At 45.2% G+C, this 18,589-nt stretch overlaps 1 protein-coding gene across 1 annotated transcript in view; it reads right to left on the reverse strand.

The window, feature by feature from the left end:
* The window catches only part of DNTT (DNA nucleotidylexotransferase), a 412,449-nt gene extending 402,453 nt beyond the window's left edge, over nt 1-9,996 (reverse strand). The window contains exon 1 of the mRNA XM_056529815.1: nt 9,930-9,996. The gene's annotated coding sequence lies outside the window, so the exon portion shown is untranslated. The remainder of the gene's footprint in view (nt 1-9,929) is intronic.
* Between the last annotated feature and the right edge of the window lie 8,593 nt (nt 9,997-18,589).

Below are 18,589 nucleotides of genomic sequence, written 5' to 3' on the forward strand. Positions count from 1 at the left end.
GTCAGGAACTGTCCAGGGTACAAGCAAATCCCCATAGCAAACCTCTCCTGCTGTCGACAGTTCCTGATACAGACAGAGGTGTCAGCAGAGACCACTGTGATCAGACTGAAAAAAACTCCAGAAAGAAATACAACTTCCTGTGGTGCATACATAGTTACATAGTTCATAAGACTGAAAAAAGACTAGAGTACATCAAGTTCAACCTATATCCCTAAAGAGTCCCTACTGAGTTAATCCAGAGGAAGGCAAAAAACCCTCGTACTAGAGGTAAACATTTCTTCCCAACTCCAATATGGCATCAGAATAAATCCCTGGATCAACCTTCTCTCCCTATAGATCTAGAATCCATAACCTGAAATGTTATTATTCTCCAAAAATGCATCCAGGCCCCTTTTGAACTCTTTTACTGAGTTCACCATGACCACTTCCTCCGGGAGAGAATTCCACAGTCTCACTGCTCTTACAGTAAAGAACCCACATCTGTGCTGGTGTATAAACCTTCTTTCCTCAAGACGTAGAGGATGCCCCCTTATAGATACAGTCCTGGGTATAAATAGATCATGGGAAAGATCTCTGTACTGTCCCCTGATATATTTATACATAGTTATTAGGTCACCCCTAAGCCTTTTTTTTTCTAAACTAAATAACCCTAATTCTGATAATCTTTCTGGGTACTGAAGTCCTCCCATTCCCTGTATTACCCTGGTTGCCTGTCTTTGAACCCTCTCCAGCTCCACTATATCTCTCTTGTACACTGGTGCCCAGTACTGTACACAGTATTCTATGTGTGGTCTGACTAGTGATTTGTACAGCTGTATAATTATTTCCTTGTCGTGGGCATCTATGCCCCTATTGATGCACCCCATGATTTTATTTGCCTTGGCAGCAGCTGCCGACACTGGTCACTACAGCTAAATTTACTGTTAACTAAGACTCCCAAGTCCTTCTCCACGTCAGTCGTCCCAAGTGTGCTCCCATTTAATAAATAATCCCAGCCTGAATTTTTTTCTCCCCATGTGCATGACCTTACATTTATCAGTGTTTAACCTCATCTGCCACTTCCCAGCCAAAACCTCCAACCTATCCAGATCCATTTGTAACAGTGCACTGTCCTCTATTGTGTCAACCACTTTACAGAGTTAAGTATCATCTGAAAAGATTGCTTCTTTACTATACAATCCCTCTACAGTGGACTGTGCAAATGAAAAATTTTATTTTTAATTTTCACGGACCACTGTTCCAAAAATATGTCATACACCAGTGGGGTGTAAATGCTCACTGCACCCCTTATTACATTCCGTGAGGGGTGTAGTTTCCAAAATGGGGTCAAATATGGATATTTATTGTTTTGCGTTTGTCAGAACTGCTGTAACAATCAGCCACCCCTGTGCAAATCGCCTCAAATGCACATGGTACACTCTCCCTTCTGGGCCTTGTAGTGCGCCCCCAGAGCACTTTGCGCCCACATATGGGGTATCTCCGTACTCGGGAGAAATTGCATTACAAATTTAGAGGGTCTTTTTTCCCCTTTTACCTCTTGTGAAAATGAAAAGTATAGGGCAACACCAGCATGTCAGTGTAAAAAATTTATTTTTTTACACTAACATGCTGGTGTAGACCCCAACTTCACCTTTTCATAAGGAGTTAAAGACAAAAAAGCCCCCCAAAATTTGTAAGACAATTTCTCCCGAGTATGGTGATACCCCATATGTGTCCCAAAACTGTTGCCCTGAAATACGACAGGGCTCCAAAGTGAGAGAGCGCCATGTGCATTTGAGGCCTGAATTAGGGATTTGCATAGGGGTGGACATAGGGGTATTCTATGCCAATGATTCCCAAACAGGGTGCCTCCAGCTGTTGCAAAACTCCCAGCATGCCTGGACAGTCAATGGCTGTCCGGCAATACTGGGAGTTGTTATTTTTCAACAGCTGGAGGCTCCGTTTTGGAAACAGTAGCGTACCAGACGTTTTTCATTTTTTGGGGGGGAGGGGGGGCTGTGTAGGGGTATGTGTATATGTAGTGTTTTTTACTTTTTATTTTAGGTTAGTGTTAGTGTAGTGTAGTGTTTTTAGGGTACAGTCACATGGGCAGAGGTTCACAGCAAGTTTGCCGCTGGGAGTTTGAGCTGCAGCGCAAAATTTGCGCCATCTCAAACTTGCAGCACTCACTGTAAACCTCCGCCCATGTGAGTGTACTTTGTACATTCACATTGGGGGGAGGGGGCAAACATCCAGCTGTTGCAAACCCCAGCATGCATGGTCTGTCAGTGCATGCTGGGAGTTATAGTTTTGCAACAATTGCAACAGCTGGAAGCACTGAGGTAGGAAACGGACAATGTTTCCCAACTAGTGTGCCTCCAGTTGTTGCAAAACTACAACTCCCAGCATGCCTAGACTGCCCAGGCATGCTGGAAGTTGTAGTTCGGCAATATCTGAAGGATCAGATGTTGCCGAACTACAACTTCCAGCATGCTTGGGCAGTCTGGGCATGCTGGGAGTTGTAGTTTTGCAATATCTGGAGGTCCACAGTTTGGAGACCACTGTATAATGGTCTCCAATCTGTGCTCTTCCAGATGTTAGAGAACTACAACTCCCAGCATGCCTGGACAGACTGAGCATGCTGGGAGTTGCAGTTTTGCAACATCTGGAAGAGCACAGATTGGAGACCATTATACAGTGGTCTCCAAACTGTGGACCTCCAGATGTTGCAAAACTACAACTCCCAGCATGCCCAGAAAGCCAAAGGCTGTCTGGGCATGCTGGGAGTTGCCGTTTTGAAACTCCCTGAGGCAGCAGTGAGATCGCTTTACGGCGATCTCACTGCTGCCAATGAAGATGCCGCACTGCTGTCGGAAACTCACCTCCGGGACGCAGCGCCGCCGGGACCGCCTGGGGGACGTCGCTCGCGCCGGGACCGCTCGGGACACCGCATGGCCGGGACTCACACACCGCGCTGCTAAGTTTTCTGATAGCGAAACGCTGCTATCAGCTAGTTAGATTTGACTAGCTGATAGCAGCGATCGCTGGGGGGGGGGGGGGATGAAACCCCCCGTGGTCGCATGGTAAGATGGCTGGCTATCAGTGATAGCCACCATCTTACTGGGCACTGCGGGATGCCGCGAGTAGCGGCTAAAATGTTCATGACGTACCTGTATGTCATGGGTCTGGAACACCTTGCCACCCATGACGTACAGGTATGTCATAGGTCGGGAAGGGGTTAATAACTACCCTCTGTTTCCTATCACTGAGCCAGTTACTTACCCACTTGCACACATTTTCCCCTAGCCCAAGCATTCTCATTTTATGTACCAACCTTTTATGTGGCACCGTATCAAATGCTTTGGACAAGTAAAGATACTCGACATCGAGTGATTCCCCCAGATCCACTCTGGAGTTCACCTCCTCATAGAAGCTGATCTGGTTAGTTTGGCAGGACCGATCCCTCATAAAACCATGCTGATATAGGGTCATACATTTATTTTGTCACGATACTCCAAAATAGAATCTCTCAGAAAACCCTCAAAGAAATGACATACATGAGGTTAAACTGACAGGCCTATAAAATATATAATACATAAAGAATATGATAAGCCCAAAATGATTTACTTTGCATGATGATCACTTTTGAAGATCTCTAAGCAGAGGGAACTGGGATATAAAAAAATATTATTCTGCAGCACCCAGCTTTAATGGTGCTATAGAATACGCCTTACAAAGGTGTCTTGTGTTTCCCTGGAACAGGTGCTCTTTTTGCCAATTTGATCATGAGGGTCAAGTGGGATGGTGGCATGACCTATAGGACATCCTCTGCCTTCAGAACTACTGCACAGGGGTCCCCTACTCCCTTATTGTGTGACTCCTTTTGGCCATCCATGCAATCCAATAATTGGGTCACTGAAACGACAAAGCAATACAGTCGTGGACTGAGGATCCCCTTTAGGCAGCCCTGTAGACATAGACACAGTTTAATCAGCATGGCCAATGTGACTGTGGCATGATCAAGTTGGGCACCCTTTTAATCGGGTCACCAGGTTTCCCACTTATATGATTTGGGACTGGGGGACTCATATTTTGTCAACCCTGAGGACCTAGAAAGGACCCAAGAGTTGTCTGTATATTGAGCCTGCTGTTAGGTCACGTGTAAACACAATGCAGGAGAGAAAGAAATTTGGCACAGCAGCAGATGTGAATGAGTGCCAAATAGGGATGAGCGAATCAAATCTGATGAATCTGAATTTGTAACGAATTTCAGGAAAAATTTGGGTTGCAACGCATGCGAATATCGACGCGATTCGAGAGAGGGACAGAGAGCAGTATGTTGCGCAGAAAAGCTTTTTTACAGCAGCGATTCACCTAAAGCCAAAGTCCAGCCTAGAAGCACTGATAGGGAAGGGAGTGAGATTGAGAGAGAAAGTACAATTTTAGGTGTAGTACACAGCGACTGTGTGCTGCAGCACTGGTGTGTACAACAACTAAAAAGCTAATAGTAGCCAGCCAGTTAGGGTGAGCAGAGCACTAAAAGCATATTGTCCTCTATTAAGTGTAACCTGTGCGTACATCTAAGTTTTGTTCCTGTTAAAGTCTTAAGGGCCTAGATACTGTGAATGGACAGGCAAAAGTACACATCTGCTGGTGTTGCAGACAAATATTGTTTTAAGCATAGTGGAGCGCATTGTCCTCCCCTCCCCATACATATAAGTGGTGTACTATTTTGTACCTGTTAAAGTCTTAAGAGCCTAGATACTGTAAAAGGCCAGGCAAAAGTACACACCTGCTGGTGTTGTGGACAAATACTGTTTTAACCCTTTAACGATGCAGGACGTATATTTACGTCCTGCGCCGGCTCCCGCGATATGAAGCGGGGTCGCGCTGCGACCCCGCATCACATGGCGTCGGTCCCGGCGCTCATCATCGGCCGGGATCCGCGGCTAATACCACACATCGCCGCGATCGCACTTCATCATCATCAGGAGAAGAAGTTGGCACGTTGTCCGTGAGGCAGCAGCTGAGCCAGCAAGGTGGTAACTTGGTTGGCAGTCAGCATAGTAGCAGAAGTGGAAAGTCAGGAGCCAAACGTGCCCGGGGTAGACCACCTGCTTCACAGCAGCTTACCTTCCCGGGAGGTAGTGGAACAGGGGTTCCTGGAGTCGGCGGCAGTAACAGTCAATCAGTGCGGGGGAAAATCAGCTACTCTCAATGTTTGCATCACGGCCCTGCGTAAACATATGCAGCGTCACCATAAAGTGGCTCCGATGCGGTGGTCCAGCCAGCTGCATCACCCAGTGGCACGCCGCTCCCTCTTTCAGCCAGACAAAGCTCCACAACCTCAGCTGAAGGGAGCTGTGTGTCATACCCATCATCTAAAAACAGGTTTAAGCAAGACACTGGCACTGACACTGGCACTGCTTCGGGATTATACGTAGTATATGTTCCGCTGTCAGGGGATTATGCGCCTATTCAAAACAGCTGTAATGTCGGCGGTGCTCACGCTATCCAGGTTCTATTCAACACATTCTCCAAGAAAAGTAAAGAAAGAGGCGGATCACTCACCGGTCCGATGCTGTGCACTTTATTAGAAGGTGAATACAGTGGCTACATACGGATAGATGTAAACGGCGGGGCAGGAGGTGTTACAGAGCCCCGTCCGAAGCGACGGCGCCGTTTCACGCCCACTGGGCGCTTCTTCAGGCCCGGAATTGACATCATGTTCACAGGTACTGCCTCTTTATATAGACCAAATATATATTTATGTTATATATAATAAAAACTAAAATATTATACAGAATTTTAGTTGTTATTATATATAACATAAATATACATTTGGTCTATATAAAGAGGCAGTACCTGTGAACATGATGTCAATTCCGGGCCTGAAGAAATGCAGAGTGGCGGACGGGGCTCTGTAACACCTCCTGCCCTGCCGTTTACATCTATCCGTATGTAGCCACTGTAATCACCTTCTGATAAAGTTCATACCCATCATCTGTCGCTCCAGATGCTCCTGCTCCTCCTATTTCGATTCAATCATTCCGCCAGCAATCCATCGGCGAAGCCATGTCCAAGAGACACCAGTATGCGCCCACTCATCCAATGGTGCCAAAGCTGAATGTGTTCCTGTCCAAGTTGCTGGTGCTGCAGTCCCTCCCTTTTCAAGTGGTGGACTCTGCACTTTTCAGAGAACTGATGGCTTGTGCCGAGCCAATTTGGAGAGTGCCAAGCCATAATTTCTTTGCAGAGAAGGCAGTACCTGCATAATTTTGTGAAACAGAAGTTGGGCCAGTCATTGAGCCTGTTGTGTGTACCAAGTGCACGGCACCGCCAACGTGTGAAGCTGTAACTATGGTCAGGAACAATACTGTGTGCTTTACGGCTGACTGGGGGAATGTGGTTCCTTCAAAGCCACAACAGCAACTTGGACAGGTCACGCCGCTTCCGCCTCCACGCTTTCAGGCCGTTGATCCTGTGACAGTGTGTGACTCCGCCTCCTCATCCTCCACCGTGTCCTCAGCCTCCACTGCACGGACAAGTCTCAGTGCCCCTCCAGCATACCATGTGTGCAGGGCACGGCAGTGTCATGCTGTTCTTCACATGCTGCCGCCACCTCCACGCTGTGTAGTTCAGGCACTATATGGTCTCCTCATTCTGCAGCCACGTCCATGCTGTGTCATTCAGCCACAATATGGTCTCCTCATGCTGCTGCCACCTCCACGCTGTGTCATTCAGCCACTGTATGGTCTCCTTATGCTGCTGCCACCTTCACGCTGTGTCATTCAGGCACTATATGTTCTCCTGATGCTGTCGCCACCTCCATGCTGGGTCAGCCAGCCACTATATGGTCTCCTTATGCTGCTGCAAGCTCCAGACTGTGTCCTTCAGCCACTTTATGGTCTCCCCATGCTGCCGCCACCTCCACACTGTGTCATTCAGGCACAATATGGTTTCTACATGCTGCCGCCACCTCCACGCTGGGTCAGTCAGCCACTATATGGTCTCCTTATGCTGCTGCAAGCTCCAGACTATGTCATTCAGCCACTATATGGTCTCCTCATGCTGCCGCCAACTCCAGGCTGTGTCCTTCAGCCACTTTATGGTCTCTCCATGCTGCCGCCACCTCCACACTGTGTCATTCAGGCACAATATGGTCTCTACATGCTGACGCCACCTCCATGTTGTGTCATTCAGCCACTACATGGTCTCCTCATGCTGCCGCCACCTCCAAGCTGTGTCATTTAGGCACTATATGGTCTCCTCATGCTGCCACCACCTCCACTTTTGGTCATTCAGCCACTATATGATCTCCTCATGCTGCCGTCAACTCCAGGCTGTGCCATTCAGCCACTATTTGGTCTCCTCACGCTGCCATCACCTCCATGCTGGGTTATTCAGCTACTATATGGTCTCCCCTTGCTGCTGTCATCTCCAGGTTGTCATTCAACCACTGTTTTGTCTCCTCATGCTGCCGTCACCTCCACGCTGTGTCATTCAGCCACTATATGGTCTCATGCTGCCGCCAGCGCCAGACTGTGTTATTCAGGCACTATATGGTCTCCTCATGCTGCCGCCACCTCCACGCTGTGTCATTTATGCACTATATGGTCTCATCATGCTGCTGCCACCTCCACGCTTGGTCATTCAGCCACTATATGATCTCCTCATGCTGCCGCCAACTCCAGGCTGTGCCATTCAGCCACTATTTGGTCTCCTCGTGCTGCCATCACCTCCACGCTGGGTTATTCAGCTACTATATGGTCTCCTCATGCTGCTGTCATCTCCAGGCTGTCATTCAGCCACTGTATTGTCTCCTTATGCTGCCGTCACCTCCACGCTGTGTCTTTCAGCCACTATATGGTCTCCTCATGCTGCCACCAATGCCAGGCTGTGCCATTCAGCCACTATGTTGTCTCCTCTTGCTGCTGCCACCTCCACGCTGTGTCATTCAGCCACTATATGGTCTCCTCACGCTGCCGCCACTTCCACGCTGTGTAATTCAGCCACTATATGGTCTCCTCATTCTGCAGCCACGTCCATACTGTGTCATTCAGGCACTATATGGTCTCCTCATGCTGCCGCTTCCTTGACGCTGGGTCATTCAGCCACTATATGGTATCCTCATGCTGCCGCCACCTACAGGCTGGGTCATTCAGCCACAATATGGTCTCCTCATGCTGCTGCCACCTCCACGCTGTGTCATTCAGCCACTATATGGTCTCCTTATGCTGCTGCCACTTCCACGCTGTGTTATTCAGGCACTATATGGTCTCCTCATGCTGTCGCCACCTCCACGTTGGGTCAGTCAGCCACTATATGGTTTCCTTATGCTGCTGCCAGCTCCAGGCTGTGTCATTCAGGCACTATAGGTCTCCTCATTCTGACACCACTTCCACGCTGGGTCATTTAGCCACAATATGGTCTTCTCATGCTGCAGCCAACTCCAGGTTGTGTCATTCAACCACTCTATGGTCTCCTCATCCTGCCGCCACCTCCACGCTGGGTCATTCAGCCACTATATGGTGTCCTCATGCTGCTGCCACCTCCACCCTTTGTCATTCAGGCACTGTATGGTCTCCTCATGCTGCTGCCACCTCCACGCTGTGTCATTCAGCCACTATATGGTCTCCTCGTGCTGCCGCCATCTCCACACTGTGTCATCCAGGCACTACATGGTCTCCTTATGCTGCCACCATCTCCACGCTGTGTCATTCAGCCACTATATGCTCTCCTCATGCTGTCGCCACCTCTACGCTGTGTCATTCAGGCACTATTTGGTCTCCTCATAGTTACATAGTTACATAGTTACATAGTTAGTATGGTTGAAAAAAGACATACGTCCATCAAGTCCAACCAGGGGATTGAAGGGAAGGATGTAAGGGGATAAGGGAAAGGGATGTAGTTTTATAATTCTGCATAAGCATTAATGTTATTTTGTTCCAGGAATGTATCTAACCCTGCTTTAAAGCTGTTAATTGTTCCTGCTGTGACCAGTTCCTGAGGTAGACCGTTCCATAAATTCACAGTCCTCACGGTAAAGAAGGCGTGCCGCCCCTTTAGACTAAACCTTTTCTTCTCCAGACGGAGGGAGTGCCCCCTCGTCCTTTGGGGGGGTTTAACCTGGAACAGTTTTTCTCCATATTTTTTGTATGGGCCATTTATATACTTATATACGTTTATCATATCCCCCCTTAAACGTCTCTTCTCAAGACTAAACAATTGTAACTCCTTTAATCGCTCCTCATAGCTAAGATGTTCCATGCCCCATATTAGTTTAGTCGCGCGTCTCTGCACCCTTTCCAACTCCGCAGTGTCCCTTTTATGAACAGGCGACCAAAACTGAACAGCATATTCCAGGTGAGGCCGTACCAATGCTTTATAAAGGGGGAGTATTATGTCCCTGCCCCTCGAGTCCATGCCTCTTTTTATACATGACAATATCCTGCCGGCTTTGGAAGCAGCAGCCTGACATTGCATGCTATTTTGTAGTCTGTGATCTACAAGTACACCCAGATCCTTCTCTACCAGTGACTCTGCCAGTTTAATCCCCCCTAAGACATACGACGCATGCAGGTTATTAGTACCCAGATGCATAACTTTACATTTATCCACATTGAACCTCATTTGCCAAGTGGATGCCCAGACACTTAGTCTATCCAAGTCATCTTGTAACTTATGCACATCCTCTATAGACTGTACCGTGCTACAAAGCTTGGTGTCATCTGCAAAGATAGAAACAGAGCTGTTAATACCATCCTCTATATCATTGATAAATAAATTAAACAGCAGCGCGCCCAGTACTGAACCTTGGGGTACACCACTAATAACCGGGGACCAATCAGAGTACGAATCATTTACCACCACTCTCTGGGTACGATCCATGAGCCAGTGTTCAATCCAGTTACAAACTAAAGTTTCCAAGCCCAAGGACCTTAACTTACCTGTCAGATGTCTGTGAGGGACAGTATCAAACGCTCATGCTGCCGCCACCTCCACGCTGGGTCATTTAGCCACCCTTTGGTCTCCTCCTGCTGCCGCCACTTGCACGCTGGGTCATTCAGCAACTATATGGTCTCCTCATGCTGCCGCCACCTCCACGCTGGGTCATTCAGCCACTATATGGTCTCCTCGTGCTGCTGCCACCTCCACCATTTGTCATTCAGTCACTATATGGTCTCCTCATGCTGCTGCCACCTCCACGCTGTGTCATTCAGCCACTATACGGTCTCTTCATGCTGCCGCCATCTCCACTCTGTGTCATTCAGCCACTATATGGTTTCCTCATGCTGCCACCATCTGCATGCTGTGTCATTCAGCCACTATAGGGCCTTCTCATGCTGCCGCCACCTCGAAGCTGGGTCATTCAGCCACTATATGGTCTCCTCATTCTGCTTCCACCTCCACCCTTTGTCATTCAGGCACTGTATGGTCTCCTCATGCTGCTGCCACCTCCATGTTGGATCAGTCAGCCACTGTATGGTCTCCTCATGCTGTCGCAACATCCACGCTGTGTCATTCAGCCACTATATGGTCTCCTAATACTGATGCCACCTCCAGGCTCTGTCATTCTGCCGATCTGCGACAGTGATTTTGATAGCGATGCCTCTGATCTGCATGTCATACTGAATATCAGTATTATTTAAACTAACCCAGCATACACCCTATGCATGTTACAGCAAGGCAAAGTGTTCTACACCCCTATTGAGGCTCTCTGTGGGCCAGAAATAGCTGTTTTTAGAAGCGATTCACTGCAAATAAATTTGGATCGAAACAAATTTTTGTGGAAAATTCGGTGAATCGGCCGAATTGTATTTTTCAAAAAATTTGCTCACATCTAGTGGAAACCCTTTAAAGGCAACTTGGTCTGCTGAAACTTTGTGCACCCTTATGTCCATAAATGGGTGGCGCTCTACACCAATATTACAATGCACATAGTACTTGGTAAAGTTATGTTAAAGTTATGTTAAAATAATGTATTTATGTAAAAAATGCTTTTAAATAATAAACTCTTAAAGGCATTTAAAAATACAAAATTAATAAATAAAAATGAATAGGAAAAAGTTCTGCCAGAAATTACAAAAAAACACAATTAGCTGTTACACATAGTAATAACTTGGAAACATTAATTTAAAGGGGTACTCCACCCCTAGACATCTTATCCTCTATCCAAAGGACAGGGGCTAAGATATCTGATCGCAGAGGGTCCTGCCGCTGGGGAGCGAACTTTGCTCTGTGCCGGATGACTGGCTATGTGGGGTGGAGGCTCATGACGTCACTGCCATTCCCCCTCAATGCAAGTCTATGGGAGGGGGCGTGATGGCTATAGACTTGCATTGAGGGGGCGTGGACGTGACGTCACGAGCCTCTGGCGCTTCACCCGACGCTCTAAATGAAAACTGGGTGCAGCAGGGAGATCGCGGGGGTCCCCAACGATGATACCCCATTGAGAACATGTCTAGGGCGAAGTATCCCTTTAATAGGTTATTCCATGAAACACAAACAGTATAAAAAAAAGTAGAAATTCTATTCTCTATATTTACGCTGCAAGAAAATTATATAAGCTGTACAATAATTTTTATATACCCCCTTCAAAAAAAAGAAAAAATAAATTCTCCCACATAAAACAAGGCAACCTACAGCCATGTCAATGAATACAGAAGAAAAAAAGAAAAGTTATTGCAACTTCTTCAGTGACTTGAAAATAGCCTCAGCAGATCCAAAAATACCAACTACCTCAAAACCGAATTTGTATTCCACATCCCAATATCATATCAGGGAAAAGAAATCATGTGGCTTTTTAAAGTTTAAAGCTACTGTAGCGCCTTTGTACTTCTTGCTAGGTTATAACCTCTTTGAGCATGCTGATAATTTGTCATAGGAGATATTGATACGTCTTAGATTGTTGTAAGGTAAAAAACATGTTTGTTTGAGAATGTGTTGTCCTTGTCGCGGGATAAAATAAAGAGCTCCTCTCCATTTCACTAATGTTGTTCCCTTTCTTCTCACTGTCATACTTTGTACAGTCTTCCTTTTATTTATGACTCCTTGGAGATCCATGTGATTTCTTGTGGAGGCTTCGCCTTATATTTGTTGCTAACTGTTTTACCTGTTATTGCTTCACTCTCTCCATGGTGTCGGAATGTCTAGAAATAATTCTGACGTTCCGCCTCATCCTTTTGGGAGCTGTCTCTGTGGGATAGATTCGTAATTTAAATGAATACTAAAATATAGCGGTAGTTCTGTGCTTGTGGGCTTCTAGGGTGTTTTTTTTTAATGTACTCAGCACAGTAAATTTATACAGGAATCGAAAGAAATAGCAGAATACCTATTACAAGCCCCCCATCTCTGCTCCATGCAGTATACATTGAAGAAATAAGTCACCATATGCTTGAATGAAGTTTTAATGTTAAAGCTTTGCAAAAACATAAATTTAGAGCTACATTATCCATTTTAAATCTAATTTACATCATTTACATAAATCAGTCAGGTGTTTGTTCTCACCCAACTCAATGTATCCTTAAAGGATTGTGTCCTTAGTTGCCTGATTCTTTAATGAGTATTGCTATGTTGCACATGTTGCAGTAACTTCAAGATGGTGGGCCACAATGCCCTGTGTTTCTACCATGTTGAATTGCAGTGGTTGTTAAAAAGAACAAACACCTCCTGGGCTACCAAACGCAGGGGCCTGTAGACTATAGGTCTGTGGGCTCAAAGGTAGTTCTGGGCTGGTACATTAGGGTGCTGGCTTAGAGCTCTAGAGGAAAGCAAGGGGAAGAGAAGGCTGGTGAGGTTCTGGTGGACCGGAAGCCAGACGACATGGTTGCTGAAGTAGCATAGACTAAGTACATTGTCAACCTTTTAATAGCTGGCTCTGGGAAATCTGCTGGGGCTGTAAGATCAAAGTCAATCCAGTATATGTAACCTGCATGGGGTGAACCGTATAGTGCTGAAATCCAGAAGACCATAGTTGGATTCAATATGGGGACTGAGAGATAATCTCTAATCTTGGTGGACTAGTAGATAGCTACTTTGGGATTTGGTTGTCCAGACTTTGGTTGTCCAGACTTTGGTTGTCCAGACTTCCTCCTGACTAGCTGCCATCCCAGCATCCACCAAGACAGAGTGCAGGGACCAGTAGCCAAAAGGACATACACATTTTCCCAAATCCTCCAGAAGGGACTTTACAAAAGGGCACACCCCCTAAAAGATCCTTGTGAGAAATGAATTCCTGTTAATGTAGATAAGGGGGTAACATGGCCAAGGTGTGACTGCTACCTTGGCAATGAATGGGCTTCCTTAATGGGGTACTCTGCTCTAAACATCTTATCCCCTATCCAGAGAAGGAGGCGTGATGGCTATGTACTAGCCACGAATGGAGGGAGCAGAGGCATGGAAGCTGCAAGTTTCCGTTTTTCGGACACCTCCGCTGCCGCTCCGGAGATTGCAGGGGTCCCCAGCGATGGGACCCCCGTGATCTTACGTCTTATCCCCTTATCCTTTGGATAGGAGATAAGGTGTTTAGAGCGGAGTACCCCTTTAATCCTATCAAAACCATGAATTCTTGCCTGCACTATGAATTTGACCCACAATTTACAGTAGCCCTTAGCTTAAGTCTATATGAAATGTTGGATACTTTTGTTGTTCTGAAACACCAGATGTTTTCATCTCAATTCCTCTCTAAAGTTAAATTCATACTTCTGCTAGTTTCCTGTAGTAAAAAATAAAGGAAATAAAGTTAGTACTCATGCATATATCAGAGCTATGTGCACTGAGCCTGTATGATACCACAAGGGGCAGGAGGCATAAGTACTCTGTGTGATGTTGCATGGTGCCACCATATATCACTGAAATTCTCTACAAAATAATATGTGATGGAGCATGCAAAATCAGAAGGAAAATGTCATTTTGCCTTGATATGAAGCCAGAGGCATTGAGACGAATGGTATTATGCTATACCTATGGACTGTTATGGATGCTGTTTTATGGAGCTCTACTACTGCCTTGTACATGAGCCTGAACTTAGCTTTGTGGGTGCGATGTTTTTCAGAGGGATATGTCCATTTGTGGTTTTAAAGGAGACCTGTCAATAGGAAAACAGGTGTGTAAACGAGCTAATGGCTAGATAGGGCTTCTCATGATGATTATGGGCATACTTTTTATTTCAATAGTACTCTCCATCACTGAGCTATGAGGCAGTGATAAAGAAGACCGGGGGTGGACTTACCTGGCCCCTTGCTGTGTAGAGGAATGCCCCCAAGTTACTTGGGCCTCATTTGCATATTTCTATAAAGGCTTATATCTTGGTACTGGATAGTACTGTGGAGATATGAAAGGGATATTACGGAGGGTCCAGCACTTCGTTGCAAGCAGCTTTATTGAAGATACATCACACCATAAAAATGACAGTCAGTCAGACATGTTTCGAGCGCAAGCGCGCTTGCGCTCGAAACGTGTCTGACTGACTGTCGTTTTTTTCTTTCTTCAATATTGGATACCTTGCCGGGCACCAGTCCAAGCCCCGTACATCTGGGAAGGTGAGCTGGATCACTCACTTGTTTGTTGCATGAAAGGGATATACCTGTTAATCTGACTAGTCCTATCTAGCCATGTGCTGATTTACACCTCTGTTTTTCTGTAGACAAGTCCAGTTTAAGTTTATATTTTCTTCTGGTTTTCTAGGCTATTGAGAACATTTCCTAGAAGCAGGCAATGGGAGGCCAATAAAGATAAAAAAATATATACACTCCACTCTCCACTTATCCTAGTCCAGCACCCCTTCACTCCAGGGTGCCCACAGAAAGCGCCCAGATGATGTTACCATCCACACAGCACAGGGCACTGTAGTCAATGACTGGCCTCTGTGCTCCCATGCTCTAAAACTCATCCTAATCATGAATATGCAAATGACTGCTGGTGGGGGTGAGCACTCTGCACAGAGAGTAGAGCGCTCACCCCCACCAGCATCATTTGCATATTACTAAGGGGTGCGGATTGGACGGGAATTATGGAGGAGTCAGGTGAGCTCTGTGAGCTGGCTCCTGGCCTCCATTGCACAAAGCTGTGCAATAATGTCCCATCAGAAAACCACCAAACTCAAGAATTAATGAAAAATAGAGATAAACATAAAAACATGATTAAAAAGGATTCGGCAGCAGTCAAAAAAAAGTGCAGAGGCCAAAGCAATTTATCATGCACCTCACCATTAATCGCTGTGCACTAGTACACATATAATAAATAGTAAATGTAAATACATATATATGCATAGACTACACAGACAGGATTAAAGTTATAAGGATACAAATATTTTGTGATACAGCAGCTGTCAAAGAAATGGTGTGACCAGCTTGGTTACAGGGGGAAGAGGTACAGGGGAGACACAGTCGCTAAAAGCCACCTAGCAACCCCTTTGTACCTTGCTATCCCCTGGATAGAAATTGAAAGAACAAAAAGCTTATCACTACCAGTAAATGGATATGATGTTGTACTCACATGTGTATGGACCCGTGTATGGATGGGTCCATTCACATATGAGTACAACAGCAGATCCATTTACTGGTAGTGATAAGTACATTCACACATACAGGATCCTGCGCAGATCTGATGCACAGGATTTGTAACTGCAGATTAGAAACAGTGCTCAGCCATTTAGTCTACATTAAAATCTGCAGCAGAAAATCCTGTGCATCAAATCCTGCGCATCAAAACTGCATACGTGTGAACGTGCCCATAAGGGGAATCTCAGATTTTCTACAGCTGATCTTTACATGATACATACAGCGTCAGCGCCATTCTTCTTTTTGTGTCTCAGTCAGAACGTTCTGCTCTTGACTTCCATGATCTGTAAAAGTTTTCTTTCCTGTACAAAGTCCCCAGTCTCTAATTATAATCTAGTTCAATAGCCAGAAACAGGCCGGCACTACATGCACACGGAGACAGAAGATTAGCAACAGATGGCACGAAAACAGAAGATTCTGTGGAGGAGACAGATTGCAGAATGCGAAATTCAACTGCTGCTTCATAGAAACAAAGTTCATCTATTCTACACATTCATCTCAATGTGCACTTTTGCTCTCTTCATGCTTCTCTGTTTTTCCCCATGCACCAAAATGGGGCAACTTCCTGCAACAGCCAGACAGGCAGATCTAGGTCATATATCTGTGTCACCCAAGTGGGGAGGTAGCGTACGGAAATACCATGACAACTGGCATTTTATTTTGTATGTTTTTTTCTTTATTTCACCTATTATGTTTTATGTGTAGGACATGTGGATTTTGTAAATCAAACCAAAATCTTTATATGATAAGAGTTAATGTGTCCTATTTACATACGCCACCACAGACATACTGAATACAGGGTGCTATAAACCACAAACCCCACGGTATTTAGCCTATATTAAAAAGATTTCAATGTCACTCCAGCATCACAAGCGTTTCAAGCGCATGCGCGCTCTTCATCGGTGACCAGCGGTCACCGATGAAGAGCGTGCATGAGCTTGAAACACGTATGATGCTAATGTGACCGATTTTACTTGTGTGTTTTGCTACAAATTCCAATAAAGCTGCAAGTTCATTTAAAATGCTGGATCACCGCTTCTTTGTTTCTGCTATTGTTAGCGCCAGACCGGGTGCAGGTTTGAGCACCACAGTGTGGAAGGTGAGCTGAATATTGTATTTATTTAGTGATCAGCTGTAACCTATGGATGAACGTGAACCTATCATTAAAGGGGTTATCCCCCATAAGGTGATTTTAGTACGTACCTGGCAGGCAGTAATGGACATGCTTAGGAAGGATCTGCGCTTGTCTTGGGGCTAAATGGCTATGTTATTAGATTACCTTAACACTGTGGCTAGCTGTTTGTGAACTGTTATTTCCTGTTTGACTTTTCTGTTTGACTACAAATCCCACAATTCCATTTTCCTCTCTCCCACACATCAGCCACCCCACCCATTGAAACATAAATGAGCTGCATCCATTCAAAAGACCTGTGGTTTTCAATCAGGGTGCCTGCAACTGTTGCATTAGTTGCAGATTGATCTCTCTCCCACCAAGCGATCCTTCCACCCATTGAAGCAGAAAGGCTCCCTGTCATCAGCTGAATATTGAGTCAGGTCTCGGCCGCATTGCAAGCTGGGAATGTCTGTCTTGTGTAATGTCTGGTCCACCAGAGAGAGATGTACTTTGCACATGCTTTCCACAATAAATTGGTTCCCAAGGAGGAATTTGCTTAGAATGTTCTAATAAGGTTTTGATGGAAGAATGTTACTATACTAAATGGCCACTTTTTTAGTGACCCCCATCTAGTAGTACATTGGGACTCCTTTGGCCTTCTGAACCACGGCAGTTCCTCATGCATAGATTTCCCTATGTGTTGAAGTCATTCTGCAGAAATACTCGTCCACGAGGACATGATAGCTTTTCACAGTTGCTCCGTATTACTGACATGCCGTGAACCATCTGTTCTACCTCTTCCTAGAGATGGTCTATAGGAATAAGTTCTGTGAAGACCAGAGAAGCAAGCAAAATTTGCTGTGTAATCGATGACCAAAAGACCCTTATGGCATGGAATATTGTCTTTCTGAAAGTGTCTTGCCATAAAGTGAACAGCTGCCATTAATGGGTGAATGTTGGTTAGTTGCAATGCTAAAACAGGTCCTACTGTCTAAACGCCCATCCAACATTCCTCACACCAATATATCACCTCCAACAGCTTGGACTGTTCACTGGCAGGAAGGCCACTTGTGCTAAATTCTGACCCATTGAATCCATCTGTCCAAGCAGTGTTTCATATCCCAATAAAATGCAAAAAGAAAGTAACCAAAAAGTCATATATACATAAAAGTGGTGCCAATAAATACTACAGATCATTGCACAAAAATGAAAATTGGCTGTGTCCTCAAGGCCAAAATGGGCTGTGTTTTACAGGAGTTACATAGGAATAGAGGGGGGAGGAGGGGTTTATCAAAACCAGTGCAGATAAAAAATTGACCAGTTGACCATAGCAACCAATCAGATCGTCTGTGTCATTTTTAACAAGACCTCTGAAAAATAAAAGAAGTAAACTGATAGAAATTGGTTTCTATGGGCAACTGGGCAACTTTACCTCTACACAGGTTTTGATAAATCTCCCTCTTTATGTGCAATGTTTGTACAATTTAAGGCAGTTTTTAAAGGGAAAAATATTAAAACTTAATCATTTATTTAAAATTCAATAATCCACCAAAACACCTTCTCGCATATTATATGTAATTTTACTAAAACCCTCATGGCTATGAGATCAATTGTGTAATCTCAGTATTCACTGTGCACACCTTAAACAAGATTTTTTTTAAGGTAAAAATATTAAAATGCAATCATTTAATTAAATTTCAATAATTCACAAAAACTCCTTATCGCATAATATTATATGTCATTTTACCACGGCCCTTAGGGCAATGACATCGGTTGCGTTATCTTAATATTCACAGTGCCCACCTTGAACAAGAACTTTTTGGAACTTACAAACACCAATAATGATACACCTATAAAAGGTTGGTAGTCTGGATAAAATTGGCAGGAATTTCCATTTATATGAAGCTTCAGCTCTGCATACATTTAATAGTTC

The sequence above is a fragment of the Hyla sarda genome, chromosome 7 (genome assembly GCF_029499605.1).
Source record: "Hyla sarda isolate aHylSar1 chromosome 7, aHylSar1.hap1, whole genome shotgun sequence".
In the NCBI taxonomy this organism is placed as follows: Eukaryota; Metazoa; Chordata; class Amphibia; order Anura; family Hylidae; genus Hyla; species Hyla sarda.